The sequence below is a fragment of the Macrobrachium nipponense genome, chromosome 5 (genome assembly GCF_015104395.2).
Source record: "Macrobrachium nipponense isolate FS-2020 chromosome 5, ASM1510439v2, whole genome shotgun sequence".
Taxonomy (NCBI): domain Eukaryota; kingdom Metazoa; phylum Arthropoda; class Malacostraca; order Decapoda; family Palaemonidae; genus Macrobrachium; species Macrobrachium nipponense.
The window spans coordinates 94,331,414-94,348,913 of record NC_061107.1 but is presented as its reverse complement, the minus strand read 5'-3'; the positions used below and the strand labels follow the sequence as shown (position 1 = coordinate 94,348,913).

The window sequence follows — 17,500 nt, the reverse complement described above, 5'->3', positions numbered from 1 at the left end:
CTTGAGAGGTCATTGATACATAATGTATATATATATATATATATATATATATATATATATATATATATATATATATATATATATGTGTGTGTGTGTGTGTGTGGTGCGTGTGTGTGTGTGTGTGTGATACTGAATCTTCAAAGTAGGTCCAGCATTAATCTTGAGGCGACGTTGCCGGAAGTGTTCTGGGAGTCTAGTTTGCAGAGACCTTTGTCATTTGGTCTCTGGTCCTTGATATGTTCTTTTCTCCTTAAGATTAAGATCTGGGGGAGCCTGAGGTTTATGGAACCTCGGAAGTCTGTGAATTGGAGTTTCTAGTGTCCAGTCTTTAGCCCGTAGATTGTTATGTATATATGTTTATACATAGACACATATACACATGCATACACGCGCACATAGACATATATACGTTTTACACACATGCAACTACATACACGCACGCGCACGTACAAGCAATGAGGAAAAGTGTCCAAACATATCATTGATTATTATTTTGTTTTCCCTTTGTTTTATTTGTATAAACACTGTTTATGTCAGTGGCATTGCTTCTAGAGGAAATAAATGCAATGTGAATTGATTGAAAGAGCGTTGGTGAATTATACTGCGAAGGAAATATTGTTTGTATCAGGATATGTCACATCACCAAGTCGCTTACTTGCCAATCGGCGACTAGTGTAACATTTCCGCCGAGTTTCTGTTTATAGAATTAATAGATTGTCTGTTTTGCTGTTGCTGCTGCCCTGATGCTTTCTGTTTGGAGGCAATCCGCTTATGCACCCTCAAACCCCCTCTCCCTTCCCTCCCTCATCCGTCTGTCCCTTCTCCCCCCCCCCCCCCCCCCCCCCCCCCAAACCCCAAGGTAGGTGTACGAACATGGCTGTATGTGTGAATATGAATATGGAAAAGCTCAGCAAGGAGACATCAAAGATGGCAAATCCCTCGACAGAATTTGGAATTCTCTTGTCGATGTAGATAGACAAATCCTGAACTCTCTCTCTCTCTCTCTCTCTCTCTCTCTCTCTCTCTCTCTCTCTCTCTCATCCAGTAGGAATGAGGGGGCCTTAGTTTCTGTAGGTAAATGGTTAATTAAAAGGAAGAAAAAATAGAGAGAACGATGTCGCGGGGACTGAATACTTCACCAAATCAAAGTAGATATAAAAATTGCTTGTTTCCATTTTGTTCCGTTTGACTAGTTACCGGAATTGCTCGCTCAATTTGCCAATTTGCCATATTGCTTACCTTGTTCTTTATTTGATAAAGTGAATTACATAATAAAACGTTTTTTTTAGAAATTTTATCATTTAGGTGATTTTCTGTATTTTGTTGTAATTTTTTTTAAATTTTATATTTTCTTTGGGGCAACTGGCAATATAATGTTCCTGCTTTTATATGTATGCTGGCGTGTGTATACATACATATGCATATATTTTTATATATACGTATATACACATACATACATTATATATGTCTAAATATATATCTAGAGAAAAATTGTTATTGCAGTTTGTGTATTCCAGTGACTTCATAAAGGTATTGCTCAATGCATAGATATGGGTAAGGTTCTGCTCTGCCTCTATCTCGCCCACTAGAGTAGACAGATCTCTCCCCCCTCTACCCCCGGCCCCCACGTCCCATTTCCCGCGCACACACACACACACACACACACTCTCTCTCTCTCTCTCTCTCTCTCTCTCTCTCTCTCTCTCACACACACAAGTGTACTGCAATCTTCATGCGAGCCATTTTTTCGACTGCAGTAGCCTCTTCCTAATCAAGTTGCTCCTCTCCAGATATTAAATATTACCAAGGACGGTGACCTAACGAGATTGAGCCTGAATATTTAGGCAGGGCGTTTTTGATGAGAAGAATATGTCCAGTCTAGTTTTTCCAGGGAACGAAATATGTTTTTATGTGTTGTTGGTCATGAAGTTTTGGTAAGGGACTTTGGAGAAGCTCGGTATTGTTAGCTGTAGTAGCATTTTTTACTTGATGCGATATATCACCTTTCCTTTCCCCTTTCGCAAGAGAGAGAGAGAGAGAGAGAGAGAGAGAATGTTCAAGGAAAGGAAACCAATTCAGGGGGTATTATCGAAACTAAAAAATAGTCCAAACTCAACAAGTAAAGGGGAAACTGTGCGTTACCAGGAGAGAGAGAGAGAGAGAGAGAGAGAGAGAGAGAGAGAGAGAGAGAGAGAGAGAGAGCAAGGTTCCCATGGAAGAAAAATCCCTCCTATCCAAACAAAGCTTCACAAAGAATTGTTGTATTCACGTGTAGGGAGCCCTTTAAGTTTTAAACCATTGAAGGAGTAGGTAAACATTGCGCTTGCGATTTTAGCCCTTTCATTTTATTCCCTGTACTTTTATGAGACTTGTGAAAACGAGGAGGATATACTTTTTTTTTTTTTTTTAAATTCTGTTTTCAAATTTTGTTGATGTTTTGCATCAGTATGGGCAGCGCCAGACGCATGCGAAGGTCACTTGTCTGGGAAGTCCAGTTGATTTAGAGTATACTTGGAAAGAGAAATGTCGAAGGGCGTTCATATAGGGCCAAGATAAATTTAGAAACAGAGAACCGTAAAGGTTAATTGATTCTATAATAGATGCAGCTTTTGTGTGTGTGTAACACAGAGAGAGAGAGAGAGAGAGAGAGAATTCTACGAAAGAAACGATGCTGGTATCTTTCTCACATTTCAGGGATGAAAGAAAGGCAGAAGTTCTTGATAATTTACAGATTCTTTCAATAAAGGAAGACTTAATAATTTACACATTTTTCAATAAATGAAGACTTAATAATTTACAGATTCTTTCAAGAAAGGAAGACTTGATAATTTCCAGGTTCTTTCAATAAAGGAAGACTTAATAATTTACAGATTCTTTCAGTAAAGGAAGACTTGATAATTTACAGATTCGTTCTATAAAGGAAGACTTGATGATTTACAGATTCTTTCAATAAAGGAAGTCTTAATAATTTACAGATTCTTTCAATAAAGGAAGACTTGATAATTTACAGATTCTTTCATAAAGGAAGACTTGATAATTTACAGATTCTTTCAATAAAGGAAGACTTGATAATTTACAGATTCTTTCAATAAAGGAAGACTTGATAATTTACAGATTCTTTCAATAAAGGAAGACTTGATAATTTACAGATTCTTCCAATAAAGGAAGACTTAATAAATTTACAGGTTCTTTCAATAAAGGGAAGGACTAATTAAATTTACAGATTCTTTCAATAAAGGAAGACTTGATAATTTACAGATTCTTTCAATAAAGGAAGACTTGATAATTTACAGATTCTTTCAATAAAGGAAGACTTGATAATTTACAGATTCTTTCAATAAAGGAAGACAGTCAGAGGAAAAAAGGAAAGATCCACGTAAATATAATGTATGATGAGATGATGAGTGCGAGGAGGTTCAAAGCAGTCTGGCGTCTAGTCTGTTGAATAAAAAAAAGTTAAGGAAAAGTGATGCGTCAAAAGATTTTATTGAGATCAATTTACCTCCAGTGCCCGAAAGAAAAGACTGGGCTCCATGACCCGGCACAAAAGTGAGAGAAAGACAAGAAGCGAGTCCATCGCACTGAAGCACTTACCCAAGGCATCAAGCTGAAAGAGCATACCGTATGAGCAAGACACTGAAAAAGCTTTTAGTTAGACACGATGATCAAAAGAGGTTGATGCATTGGAGGAACCTTTTATAACATCAACACATTCTCTCTCTCTCTCTCTCTCTCTCTCTCTCTCTCTCTCTCTCTCTCTCTCTCTCTCTCTCACACACACAGGCCGAGTAATGCTGTAGCAAAAGCTCATCAAGAGGAACACCAGGCTCAATGGATAGAGAGTGAAGAGGACATCAGTAGGAAAATTAAGTAGACAAAATTTGTGTGATGTTTAGGATGAACTTGTTGAAATAAGCAGAGATGAAATACGTGGTTTGCGATAGTGTTCCTGGAATTAAGTTTAGTATCGAAAGAGAGCACATTTTCTATAGGTTATTATAAAGAAATTGTTGCTTTCGGATGATGGGTGATTTACGATTATGGCAATGGATTCAGACTTATGTCAGTAAAAGATCGTTGGAAGGGCGCAGTTTTTGATGGGAAATTAATTAGTTCCTCTCTATAGCTATTGATGAAAGAGGTGAATTCATAGGGATTAAGAGGCTAGGCATTCTATGGATAAGTGTGTAGACGTGCATTAGTTAATTGGTGTTCTAATTAGTGGAAAGTACTTGCACGGGAGGGTTAATCGGTCCTTCTTACGTTATTGAAACTGAGATTCAGTGTCGAAGCTTTTGATACTTACGGTGTCTTTAGTAACTGACGTATGATCAAATTTATCATTTATTGGGAATTAGGAGGAAACTGGCTTTTAAACATCAGTCCTTTTTTCTTTTACTTTTTTTCACCCAAAGCTTAAAGATAGAAGAAAAAATTGAAGCCAATCTTAGAGAGAAAACGTTGATCTGGGGAAGCATTAACCTCTCCACCTGAATGAAGAGTGGCTCAGAGGGAATGTAACACTGAAATTATTTCGCAGCTCGGGGACACAAGAGAGAAACTTTTGCTGGAACGAATCCCGGTATTGAGTGAAATAAGCGAGTTTTTTTTATATAATTAAAGGATAGAAATGAAATGGGGCGATATTAAAGTCATTGAGAGCGTGGAAGTAGCCGAAATATTTTATTGTTTCTGAAGGTAACGTATGGATATCCGAGGCAGGGACTTTAGAATGCTTAGTTTCGTTATTTGAAATGTGTAAAGAAATTTTATAAGCTCTCTCTCTCTCTCTCTCTCTCTCTCTCTCTCTCTCTCTCTCTCTCTCTCTCTCAGAGGTGGATTGATGGGGAAATTATTGATTACATAAAAACGAAAAATATTTTGGACAAGCGAAAGTGGGAAAGACGACGGAAAAAGACCTCTGGAGTTATCGTCGAGTAAACAGACAGTTGACCAATACCGTACCTATGATTTTCAGGTGATTGCTGAAGCAAAGACGATGGAAAAATTGGTGCAACCGATGTCATTTGTTCTTATTTTACGTCTCAAATACACGTGGCGTGATGTAATGCAAGTATGTAAAACAAGGTAGGGATGCTGCATGCGTCATAATGACAGTGATTTTTTGTAAAACTATTCCTATTAAACACATCTCAGTTCTTCAAGTTATTAAGCCGTTTTTATTCCTTTTTGGCAGATAAGCACATCAGTACCCGGTAATTTGTATATTTTTACGTTAAAGATTTTTTAACTTCAAAGCTAAGTATATTGTGAGAGAGAGAGAGAGAGAGAGAGAGAGAGAGAGAGAGAGAGAGAGACGATGAGACGAGAGAGATAGAGAGGAGAGGATGAAAACGAGAGAGAGAGAGAGAGAGAGAGAGAGAGAAATGCATATGAGTTCATATGTATCATCTTACACGGATTCGTGCGTGGGAAGCTTTTTAGCAAACATTTTTACAGTTGAATTGCTCAAATAGCAAGTGACGGTCGGATGATTAAAAGGATTTTTAGGTTGACTGAAAAATGAAAACGAACGCAAAGATCAAAGCGGGGCGACAATTGTCAGTGATTCTGTGTGTGTGTACCTGCGAGAGAGAGAGAGAGAGAGAGAGAGAGAGAGAGAGAGAGAGAGAGAGAGAGAGAGAGAGGGCAAAGGGCTTGCGCTTGTCATAATTAGGGCGGAAATTATATGATTACTCGGTGCTATGGTAATTAGTTCGACACTAAAGCACGTAAATTTGACTTGCCTTACGGGGAGTAAAAATTTTTACATATCAGTTTCATGTTCAATATCTTCTTTATATATTTCCCAAACTGTATCTAGAATATTGGATTTAATTTTAGTGAGTCTGCCTAAGTGTTCATTGTATAATGAACCATTCACACTAGTATTTGCAGACGTAGATATATTTTTGGATGTTTGGTCGTAGAATTGAAGTACTGGAAAGGTGAAAAACACACTCACTTATTACATGATGGCATACTTACATTTTAAACAATAAACACCAGTCCTGTAGTGTCCATACATGTGCGTCTGTTAGTGTTCAGATACGTAGGTGCATTATCCAAATGTGAATGGAAATGACTGAAAGATTTTAAGAGGCTTATTTTCGGGATATCCAGTTTATGCTTGGCACCATGAGTGGTTCAGTATTAATCTTCCGCGTTGCTTTTGCTGTATGATATATTTTCAACATGAATTCTTAGTGATAGCAATGAAGTTTCAGTTTTTATTATTTTTTAAATCTTGAAACAATGTGGCGCTGTTGGAAGGAAGCATGCGTTTATTTTTTATTTTCTTGAGAAGTCACAGTAAATATCGGCAAGTATTTTTGTTCATTTTGCATGAACAATTACGAACTAGATGACTTGTTGGCTTTTTGCAATTTTTTTCTGTAGTGTTTATCATATCGTTGTAACATTTCCCGTATTTTTTTATCATTACTATGATATATTACCAGTTTGGATAGCCCCACTAAAAGACTTGTATCCCTTGCTTTTACTATCTAATATATAGTACTCCTACTCCTATTTTTCCCTGTACTTGTAAACTACTTAGATGCGTTTCATCTCTACAGTATAATGTTTTCAGATTTCGATTGCCATTCCATCGAGATCCACTTCTGTTTTGTCAATTTCAACAATAAGGCTTCCCTTGTTACATGCCTGATATTCTTTTACTGTTAGTTCGTTAGTTGAGTGCAAAGACTTTTTTTGCTTGCTTAATAGTTTCATATTTCCATCTCTGTTCCGTAGGGAGATTCCCTTTCAAGTCATCAATACTTGAATTGGAGCGTTCCTTGTTATTTGCTGGAATAATTTTATTATGCTATTTGATTCCGAAGATGCCTTTTGCTTGAGGATGGGGTTCAGATTTCTCCCGCCCCCAGTCGAGAGACTTACTACTACTAACTCCTTTTCGCCGGCGCGGCCTTGAAACAGCATTTGCATGAAGGCCGAGGGTTCGGCATCGGGATTGACTCAGAGATGAAAGCTTCGTTATCCATTGTCTCTTCCAGGAGACATTTCGTTATCTATATTGCTTTGGATCCGGAAGCCTCATCTTGTCATCGGAAAGGGAGGTGGATGATGAAACCTCTGTCCCGACTGCGAAAGTCAGGGTTTGTTTGTTTCTGTTTCAAGTTGGGAGTTGAGTTATCGTCAATGATCGTAAATTTCTTTTGTTCTTTCACGGTTTCCATCATCCATATTGGCTCTTAGATTAGACATGCTTCATTAGCAGTATTGCAGTAGACAAGATCCATAATACATTTTTTACAGCAATATAGAAGCTTTTTCATCCTTGTTAGCTTTGAGACAAAGTAATACTATCAAGCATATTGCCAACAAAAGAGAAATAGTAATATTCGTATTCATTACCCGATAAAGAGTACACAAAAACTTCAACTGTGTCGCCTTCAAGATCTGCCTCAGTATCTGATTGACTCAGGAAAACGATGTCTTATTTTCGTTCTTGAATGAAACAGAAGCTTCGTCATCCATACCAGCTGCAGTGAAGTGCCATCATCCGTATTGGCTGAATCTGAAATCGGATTCTGTTGCTTGTCGCTGGTTTGGTGGAGATTAGGAAGGGCCCATTCCAACCTCGAAACTAACAACCCCCTCCCTTCCTCCCACCTCACCCCCAGCTCCAACCTTCTTTCCTGGATCCTTCACCCCTTCCTAGAACACGCCTTTGTCTCTACCGGATTTATGCGCCTGTTGGCAGATCCCCAGACTGTTTTCTGTTGAGTTGAATGTAATTGTTCTGTGAGCATCGCTCAAATAAATAGTGTCGTACTCTAATGTTCCAAATAGCGTTGCCGTTTTTTCTTAACAACAGTCGCTTCTAGCAGTGTTACCATACACAGTTCTGATTTTCAAAGAAATCGTAGTTGGAAGCGAACGTTCGTGAGCTTCAATTACGTTGTTCAATTCTGGTTCATCTCAGCTCATGAAGGCATTTTTTAGGTGAGTGCTTCACAAGTTTTCAACAAACGGTTTTTTTTTCACATACTTAGGACGTCAATGATATTGTAACTTTATATACAGTAAATTAAACGTTTTCTCATTGATTTTAGACCTGTCACATGCAGAAATAAGCACGATATGTTTTATAACTATTTTCATATTAAAACTTAAAAAGGCAAAGTGAAGAATTTTATTCCTCAGCGCCGTGGCCTGTGGTCGGAAAAACCAGGGAGGGTTGCCAGATGTCATCAGAAAGTCACACTAGTAGACGAAATTCCTCAAAACGGCAACCCTGGTTGCAAGTAAATGTTTAGTGGACACCACACGGATATGTATACAAATTTTCATCTTCTACCGAATTTGTTTATGAGACTAATTCATCTTCGGCTTGTCTGATATTCTGCCATTTCTAGATAACAATTTAGGATTTCTGTGGCCGTCCCCTCAAGAGGTCCGTGGGAAATAATATTCACGTTCTTATTTGTCTGGTGATATACTCTGCCAGTTCATTCCCAAGATTTGTTTTGCATAAGATGTTTATGTAGAAGTTTCGGGAGAATTCAGTGTTCCAAACATAATCTTGCCTCGGAAATTGCTTGTGGGTCTTAAGATGATGGCGTGGTGGGTGTGCCGGCACTTTTGCAAAATCAGCAGTTTTCCGGAAAAATTTTAATGCTCGTGGATATTCTAATTCATAAATTATTTTCCCGAAATGGCTAAGGGAGAATGTTTTACCACAACCCCATTATGTATATACTTATATATATATATATATATATATATATATATATATATATATATATATATATATATATATATAGATGTGTGTGTGTTGTGTGTGTGTGTGTGTGTGTGTATATATATATATATATATATATATATATATGTGTGTGTGTGTGTGTGTGTGTACTATATATTTTGTGTGTGTATTTATATATCTGTGCATGTGTGTGTGTTACTTGCAGTGTTTTTCAACAGTATAAATCTTATTCCCTTGTTAATCGTTGTGACAAATATGTAACCAGTTTTATATGATACGAGCCCAGTACCGTGCCATAACGTACCACAGCCAGATACTGTTTATTGCCACATTTTATTGTCTTAGTCTTTGCTACAATTCTTTATAACTTATTCGCAATAATAGTCCGTAAGATAATCAGAATATTGTAGAAGGACTGGTTTCATAGTTATTCTATCCATTTCAAGCATAACTTCATATGGTCGGTATGGTGCTGGCGTGCCACCTCTTTGGGCTAGAGTTCGATTCTCGGGCATTCCATCGAGGTGTGAGAGAGGTCTATTTCTGGTGATAGAAATTCACTCTCTACGTGGTTCGGAATTCACGTAAAGCCGTTGGTCCCGTTGCTGAATAACCACTGCTTCCATGCAACGTAAAAACACCATACAAACAAATCAAACCATTCCTATTTCATAGATTTTATGTCAGCCTGCCATTTACGTCCGTCGGATATTTGTGCGTGATCAAAGCAGATAATTGTAATTGGAATTTCAAGTTTCATAAGGAAACCAATTTCTGTGTAATGCATGACAAGTTTTCAGAAATTAAAAGTTTGAGTGAGTTGTGAAGGAAGTCAGTCTCATCTTGAATTCATATCGGTCAGGTTACTGTGAGAAGGACAAGAACTTTTGATTCCCTGTGATTGACGTTGAAAAAAAAAAAGGAAACTGTTCCATCATGAAATAGGTTCGTTTCCTGGGGGGTGATAGTAAAGATAATCAGTTTTAGGGGAAATTACTCTCTCTGTCCAACTGATTGAAGAGTTGAAAGGTCTCTCATATGTTCGCACAGACACAAGTTGTATACTATCTGGAACACATGGAAAGTGTATTGTTAGAGCAAAAATCTTTGTAGTACTTCAGAATGTCAGAGCATCTGTTCTTCTGTGTTTTTATCAACGTACTTTGAATTGCTATTTGCTTTAAATTTTTGGGGAAACATGGTGCTCTTCGCGAAGCAGTCTCTAAACACACAAAAACAGGCGTTTTAAAATTGATTGTTTTATAGTGTCTCACAGACTTCCCTTGCAGCCGTGGCACGTGGATCATATTTGTGTAGTTAAGGGTGTTGAAAAAGATTGTATCCGTCGGGTTGTAATCTATTTTTCATCGGTCTTATTATTTTTGTTTTTCACATCGCTGTCAACAACAACAGTATTTCCCTGCTGACAGCACTGAAAGGAGGCGCCCTTTTTTTTACCTATCCGTAATTGAATTTATTCCTTGTGCCAGTAGACTAACACCAAAATTGATCAGACTTCCGCCATCCGAAAGCCTCTTCCTCCTCTTTGTGAATATGGCCAGGAATTCGGGTTCGCCATTCATCCATTATGAGAGAAAATTGTTTTATTTATTTACCTCCGCGTTCTCTGGTATTCCGTAACAAACACTTCTCTTTCCTTTCAATATATTTGAATTGGCGGTTCCTTTATTGGATAGTTTGTGTGGTCTGTTCCGAGAATGTTTATTTGAAATTCGGATTAGACTTAACGACACCGCTTTCCGCAGAATCTAATTGTTATGCGAAAATGTGTTAACGAAAGCGAAATGCAATTAAAGAGGTTAGTTTTCCTTCAGAGGGAATGCGACACTGTTTCGTCCATATTTTCAGAGCTAATGGGAAGTTCGTACCTGGCACATTTCGCTCTTTGTCTTTTATTTGTAATTCCACTTCTTTGTGTTTATTGTTTTACTTTTTTCTCAAAAACTCTTACTTATTTTCAACTATAAAATCTTTTTGTGGTAGGAAGTGAAAAATCTCAAAGTTCAGTGTAAGAAAAATACAAAAATGAAAAATGAAAGTGCAGAGTAACATAGTCATATCGAATAACATGCGATTGTGCAGCTGTCAAAATAGTTGCCTATAGTCAAATAAGAGTGAATGTACTTGGAAATTTTATCAATGAAAAAGTATCGGAAGCATCGGAACAGGAGTACGTTTTCAACTTTAGTTAGATATGAACTGTATCATGCGTTTATTTTAACTAAGTGTAAATAAGGCAACCCCGTATAGGATGTAGTTAACTCTGTATCTGCAATGGAATAATTTCAGCTAATGTAGCTATTTGTAAATGAATGTGTATTGCAGCGCAGAAAAAAAAATTATTTTAAATATTATTTATATTTATGTTTGTGTGTGTGGCTGCGTATGTATGTAGTATATATTTGTATTTGTGTTAGATTTGTTTATTATTGTGTGTTTATCATTGTATGTATGCGGGTATATCACCAGTAAACTTTTTCCTGTCATGTGGTGTCACTAGAGAAGAACACGAAACAATCGCTGTGTTGTTTGATTCCAAAGGGAATCTGATAACTGTTATTGTTTAGAACAGAGGGGTCAAAGACGAGCCGTTTGCAAGTAACAGGCAGTGGAATAGTGAAGAACTTGTCTCACCCTCAGGAGGAGAAATAACATCCGTTATGCTGATGATACAGTAGCCAAGGGGAAACTTAATAGTCTGTTCGTATTCGGAAAGGGCTTTGAATAGTAATACCTTCAGCCCTTGGCTATTTCGGCAGCAGAGATTGTTGTGTGTTGGATGCAAATAAGTACCTTTGAGGGGGCTGGGAGGCTTGATATTGGTCCGTCTGATGAAGTATTAGGAATTGTGGAATTTGCCATAATCATATCATTATTATTGAAGTCACAAATGCGCTTCACTGTATAGGTGTACCAGTCCTGAGTTTGGGTGGTACCTTGCCGGTGGAAAGTGGTTAGGACTGTTTTCTGAAAACTTCATCGTGCTAGTGTTGAACTAAGAATTTGAAATTGTACATGGTAACTGATCGACTGTGGCCGGTCGCAACCTCTTTCCAAAATACTTCATGAAAGTCTATGGGATAACTCTTTCTGTAACCATCCTTCAAAGCGGTTTTGCAGCCAGCGAAATTAGGGAACTTTGGATCTGGTCAGTACTAAGTTAAATGACTCCCAAAGAATTACCAGACTTCGACGGTATATATATATTATATATATTTGTGTGTGTGTGTGTGTGTGTATGGCTTATGCTACACCAAAAGTCATGATTGTACTTGTGGACCACGAGCACCTGAAGTCAGAATTCATCGCTGCAGCCAGAGTTCACAACGTTATATTTTACGTAAGAGATGAAGTGTTTATATATAAGAAAGCAGAATTTAATGCGACTGGTCAGGGAACAAGAACTTAGTTACGAAGCAAAGCTTCTGCAGGACGTAAATAGTATTGTCGTATATTGAAGTTTGCAAACTGTTTAAACATTATTTACTACTTAAATAAACACTGAACGTTAACTTCGCACATTTTTTTTTTTACAAATTAAATGTTCAATGTCACTTTTCAAAGATCCATTCCTTGATACCGTATATGTAGTATGTGTGTGTGTGTGTGTGTGTATTGTAAGGGAACTGGGAATTTATATATAAGATTTGCGTATGATGGGCTTAAATAATTAGATTTTCCTCGTTTTAATCCTTATCCTAAATAGAGCATCGATGCAGTTTTTCAACACACTTATGCATTAGAATTGAGCTTTAAATGGACATAAGCCAAAAGAGTCATTTCTACGTCGATTTTAGAATGGTAATTGAAATCGTATGTTAAAGTTACTTAGATTACATTACAGATTTTTCACTTTCATCTTTCTTTCACTTTTATCTTTCAAAATGATATTTGAGTGATTGTGGAGAGAGAGAGTTTTAATGATGAACAGAGAGAGAGAGAGAGAGAGAGAGAGAGAGAGAGAGAGAGAGAGGCTTGTTCCTTGCATTCGTTAATATATTTTTTAGTTTTTGCTGTCCATTGGTTGAATGTATCCTTGCAGTGTTATATGTATTTTTGGGTCGTCGCGTGTTTTATATATGCATGATCAGTACCTGGACATCCCGTAAACAAGCAAAAGGAAGGGAACCTTGGTGTTTTTACAGCCGGTAACACGAAAGAAGGCGATGTTCCTTCGCCAAAACATGGCAGCCTCTATCAAGGGTTGCTGTGTTTTGCTGAAAAAGTTAAGGCTTTCTCTTTGGTATGGAAATGTTACTTACTGCAAGTGCACGACGAATCCATTTTGTCTCTCATCTCCCTCCATCCCTTTCCCGTATCCCCTCCCCACCATACTGTTCCTCCCTCCAAGTCCTTATTTCTCTCTCTCTCTCTCTCTCTCTCTCTCTCTCTCTCTCTCTCTCTCTAAAAATGGGGAAGATATTTATGAATTTCTGTCTTATATGTAAAAACAACTAAAACCATCTGTACTTCTTTGCTGTTTCGTTCATATTACTGGTGTCCTACTACATTAATATATATATATATATATATATATATATATATATATATATATATATATATATATATATATATATATACATATGTGTGTGTGCGTGTGCGTGCGTGCGTGTGTACTGAAACTGTATTTTTTTTTCTTTTTTATATTGCTGACGATTTTATTCTATTTTTGTCCTCTCTTTGTTTCTCCTTATTGTGTTAATTCTTCACCCAGAACTTGTTATGAACTATGATTAATTGCTGCAGGTCCAAAAAGAGAGAAATGTCAGTGCTCTTTTGTTTCTGGTTCAAATTAATCATGCGAAATCTCTCTCTCTCTCTCTCTCTCTCTCTCTCTCTCTCTCTGTTCATCATTAAAACTTGGAAGTGTACCGAACTTCTTGCCAGTTTTTATCTTTTTGTCCTTTTCATCTGTTCCTGCTCTTAATTATTTGTCGTACTTATTATCAATTTTCTGTATGATAATTGAGGTCTTTCGTTGTTTTAGATTTTTTTTCTCATATTCAAATGATGATAATTATTGTTAAGCTGTAACCATAGAGTAAGCTGGAAATATTTACATTGAATAATTATTAGATAATGCTTTGGCGTCAGAATTATATCGTGTATCATCATTTTATCGCTGGATGTCTCGAATTAGAAAACTCTTACCAAATTTCCCTCCCATAGTATATATATATATATATACTTATATATATACAGACAGGACACACACACACACACACACACACATATATATATATATTATATACTATATATATATATATATATATATATATATGTATATATATATTTAATATATGTGTGTGTGTGTCTGTGTGTCTGTCTGTCTGTCTGTCTGTCTGTGTACGTGTGTGTGTTTGTATGCATTAGGTAAATCCTGAAGTGCTGAAATTAAGCAGGAGATAGAAGGACCCGACTTAATTCCATACTAAGCCGAACTTTAATCGGCTGCTTCCAGCAGAGGCCGTCCCGGTTAGTAAACTTAAACTTCAAATTATTGGACGAAACCAGACTGTCGTTAATGTAACATTGTCCTGATCACAAAGAAATTTCAGTCCCCGAATATTAATTCTTTAATTATGAAATGACATCGCCTATATTGCTTGTCCTGTCGACCTTACCTAATGAAGAAAGAAATTATAAAAAAAAAGTTGGTATAAATGATCAACAGTGAATTGTTGCGAAGCAGTTTTGGTCTTCAATAACAACTGTCCTCCTGGAAAATTGTGGCCTGTGACCACACATAGGCGTAAAGTAATTGTTTGTCTTCTTGGCTGAAGTCCAATAATTTCCAGCAATTTGCTTCATCGTCCTGTGAATGTCTCTTTATCCTATTCTGGCATTCCTTTGTAGTTAGTGTAACCCAGCAACAATCGAGTATATGCCTTTTTATTTATTTATTTATTTTTGTGGGAATAACCGGTGTTCCTGGATTATGGAACCTGCACCAGACGCGCTGGTAATTGGGAATCCTGCTTCGTTGGCTACCAAGGGGAATAGGGATGGCTTATGGAGACTTGAAATTAGGGATAGAAATGGGATGTCTCCTGAAATTGACCACCAGTCCTTCAACTAAGCCGTGGAACAGACAGTTTTTGGGTTGTGTGATATATGCATATATTTCAGGATATTAGGCTGCTCTTATCATTTATTTTAAACAAAAAACAAAAAAACTCCCGTTCACAGAAATTATGGTATCTTAATTTCTTTTATTTTCAATTTCTGAGAGGAATTCCATTTTCCATACCGGCTACTAGAATATTTCCAACGTAGGTTGATTTTTATTTATTTTTTTTCGGGTGCTGAGAGAACTCTCATATCCTGGGAGGTTATTTGTCTGAGTTAGGCGAGAGTACGCTAGCAAGCGAATAGTATTTGTCTGATTAACTTGGTATATGGTAGCAGCCAGTTACCCAGGGAAATATAATACACCTCTGATTTCATTTCAGATAGTGGTCATTCTCCCTCCTTTCTCGCGTGTATATCTGAGTGTAGTAAGCTCAGGCAGGGCTCGTGCGTCTAGACCCGAGTTCCCGAGTATTGGTTTGTGTCGCAAGGCATGCTGCGGTAATATGGCCTACAGGCCCTTGGGGAAATACATGCAAAGCGCACGAGGCTCGGTGTTTGATATGGAACCTAATGTGGGCAAATAGGGGGAGGCCGTACGGTGTAGTGAGCCCTATTTGTTGTCCCCCTCCACTGGAATTGTTTTTTCAATAAAGCCCAGGAAACGGTAGGTAGGGTGCGGTTAGCCAAAGGTTGAGGTGTTGGCCCCTCTCCTCTCCTTTCCTTTCCTTTCCTTTCCTTTCCTTTCCTTTCCTTTCTCTCCTAGTTTTCTCTTCTTTTGATTTTGTATGAAAGTTGGAGAGTTTGCTGGGCACCTTTTGTTCGTTATGCCACAAGGATGATATGGTTTTCATTGCGCCATTTCATCTCTTCTTGTGAATGGCTGATCCTATTCATAAGGCAACGTTGGAGCACTTGAATCTGACAAGCTTAGAAGCAAACCCGACCAAGATCTGTCCTTTCCTCTTATCAGAAAGGAGTAATAATGGTTCGTTGATCATTACAATGGTTATTTTGTTATTTGTGAAGTTTACAACCCACTTTAACAAATAAAATTACCGTGCTAGTCTTCAACGCTTTTGACATGAGGCTGTATACGAACCCCTTTAAAACATTTTCTGCGTATATGGTTATGCCCTGCTCTTTGGAGAGTATTTTGTATGTCTCATAAACATTTTCTCCCCGTGTCAAAGAACGTTTCATTCGGTCTACCATAAAATTGTGGCCAGCATCATGGAATGTCTCAGTGTGTGTGGAGCAGAGCACTTTTCGACATTCTCCTTACGCCTTTATTTTCTCTTCTCGGCGTACGATAAAATGTATTTCCTTTTCTTTATGGTACTTCATAAAAAGTTTCATTCTCCTCTGTTTGCGCCTTGGAACGAAAGTCGTCGATATTTTTATTGTTATTTTTATTATTATTATTATTTTATTTATTATTTTTTTTGTTGATGCGACAGCAGTGTATTTTCCAAAATAAGTGAATCAACATTCAGATATTTTATTCCTTTCTATAAAACACACCTATCTATCTTAGGAAGTGATGTAAAGTTCTGTGTATCGTAAAGACCTTCTTTACTGCAACTATAAACGTTCTATTGTAAAGGTCAGGAAGACGTTTTTCTTGTTTCACTGAACATTTTATTCAATGCACTATCATTTTTTCCCCTTTGATTCATTATGAAATGTTCCACTGTGTGTTCCATAAAGTTTTGCTTGTTATCTCAGAGGGATTTATTCCATATTATGACGTATGACTATGCCATGTTCTGTGATTTGCAAAACCTTTTATTTTGTTTAACTACAATTCACAAATGGCTGCTTCGATGAGATAGACCCATTGACCCCTATTGACATGTCAAAAATTATAGTGTAGAATTCAGAAAGTAAGCGTAGCAGAAAATGCAGGGGACTAACCCGTCTGTTCCTTTACTTAATACTCGACATTTAGTTTTCCTGTGTTTTTATGAATGGGTAATAATTGATTTACCACGTCACATCTACGGTTATCGGGCCCTTGGAAGGCCATGACACACACAGGCGAACACTGCTTAATATTTTATGCAAATTACCATTACTCTCTTTTATGCGGTAGAGTTCGCGTAAAGTCTGGGGCATATTCGTTTTAATATATGTTAATCCTATTGATGCGACGCACGCGCTCTCCTCCTGATGCTGCTTCCTTTCTTTTTCTTTTTTATTTTTTTCTATTTTCGTGTTTTTGCTGGTCGGGATTTCTAACGCTTCTGATCCTTTTGTGAGCTGAGATCAGATTATTCAGAGGGATGGCAGTTTTTATGTGGTTTCGAAGATTGCTTTAAAGACTGAATGCGCGCAGTTTCAACAGAGCCATATCAGCAGTTTCAAAATGGAATCGAAAGGAATAAGTGTTCAAAGGGAAGAGAGAGAGAGAGAGAGAGAGAGAGAGAGAGAGAGAGAGAGAGAGAGAGAGAGAGAGCAGTCAGTAGATGTAAAATAAAAGACGGTGTAAATAACGTGGTAAAAAATGCATGAGAAGGGAGAAAATGTGTTAGAGTCAGATCAGTAGATAAGAAATAAAAAAAAATATAATAAAAAAACAGATCAGAAATAAAAAAATAAAAAAATAAAGGGGAAAGGGAACGATAAGAACCAGTCGACAGGTAATGACGACTGATACTAGAAACACGAAAATATTTT

At 37.3% G+C, this 17,500-nt stretch overlaps 1 protein-coding gene across 2 annotated transcripts in view; it reads left to right on the top strand.

The window, feature by feature from the left end:
- LOC135215519 (furin-like protease 2) overlaps positions 1 to 17,500 on the top strand; it is a 579,194-nt gene that overhangs the window by 510,090 nt on the left and 51,604 nt on the right. The gene's annotated exons all lie outside the window — the stretch shown is intronic.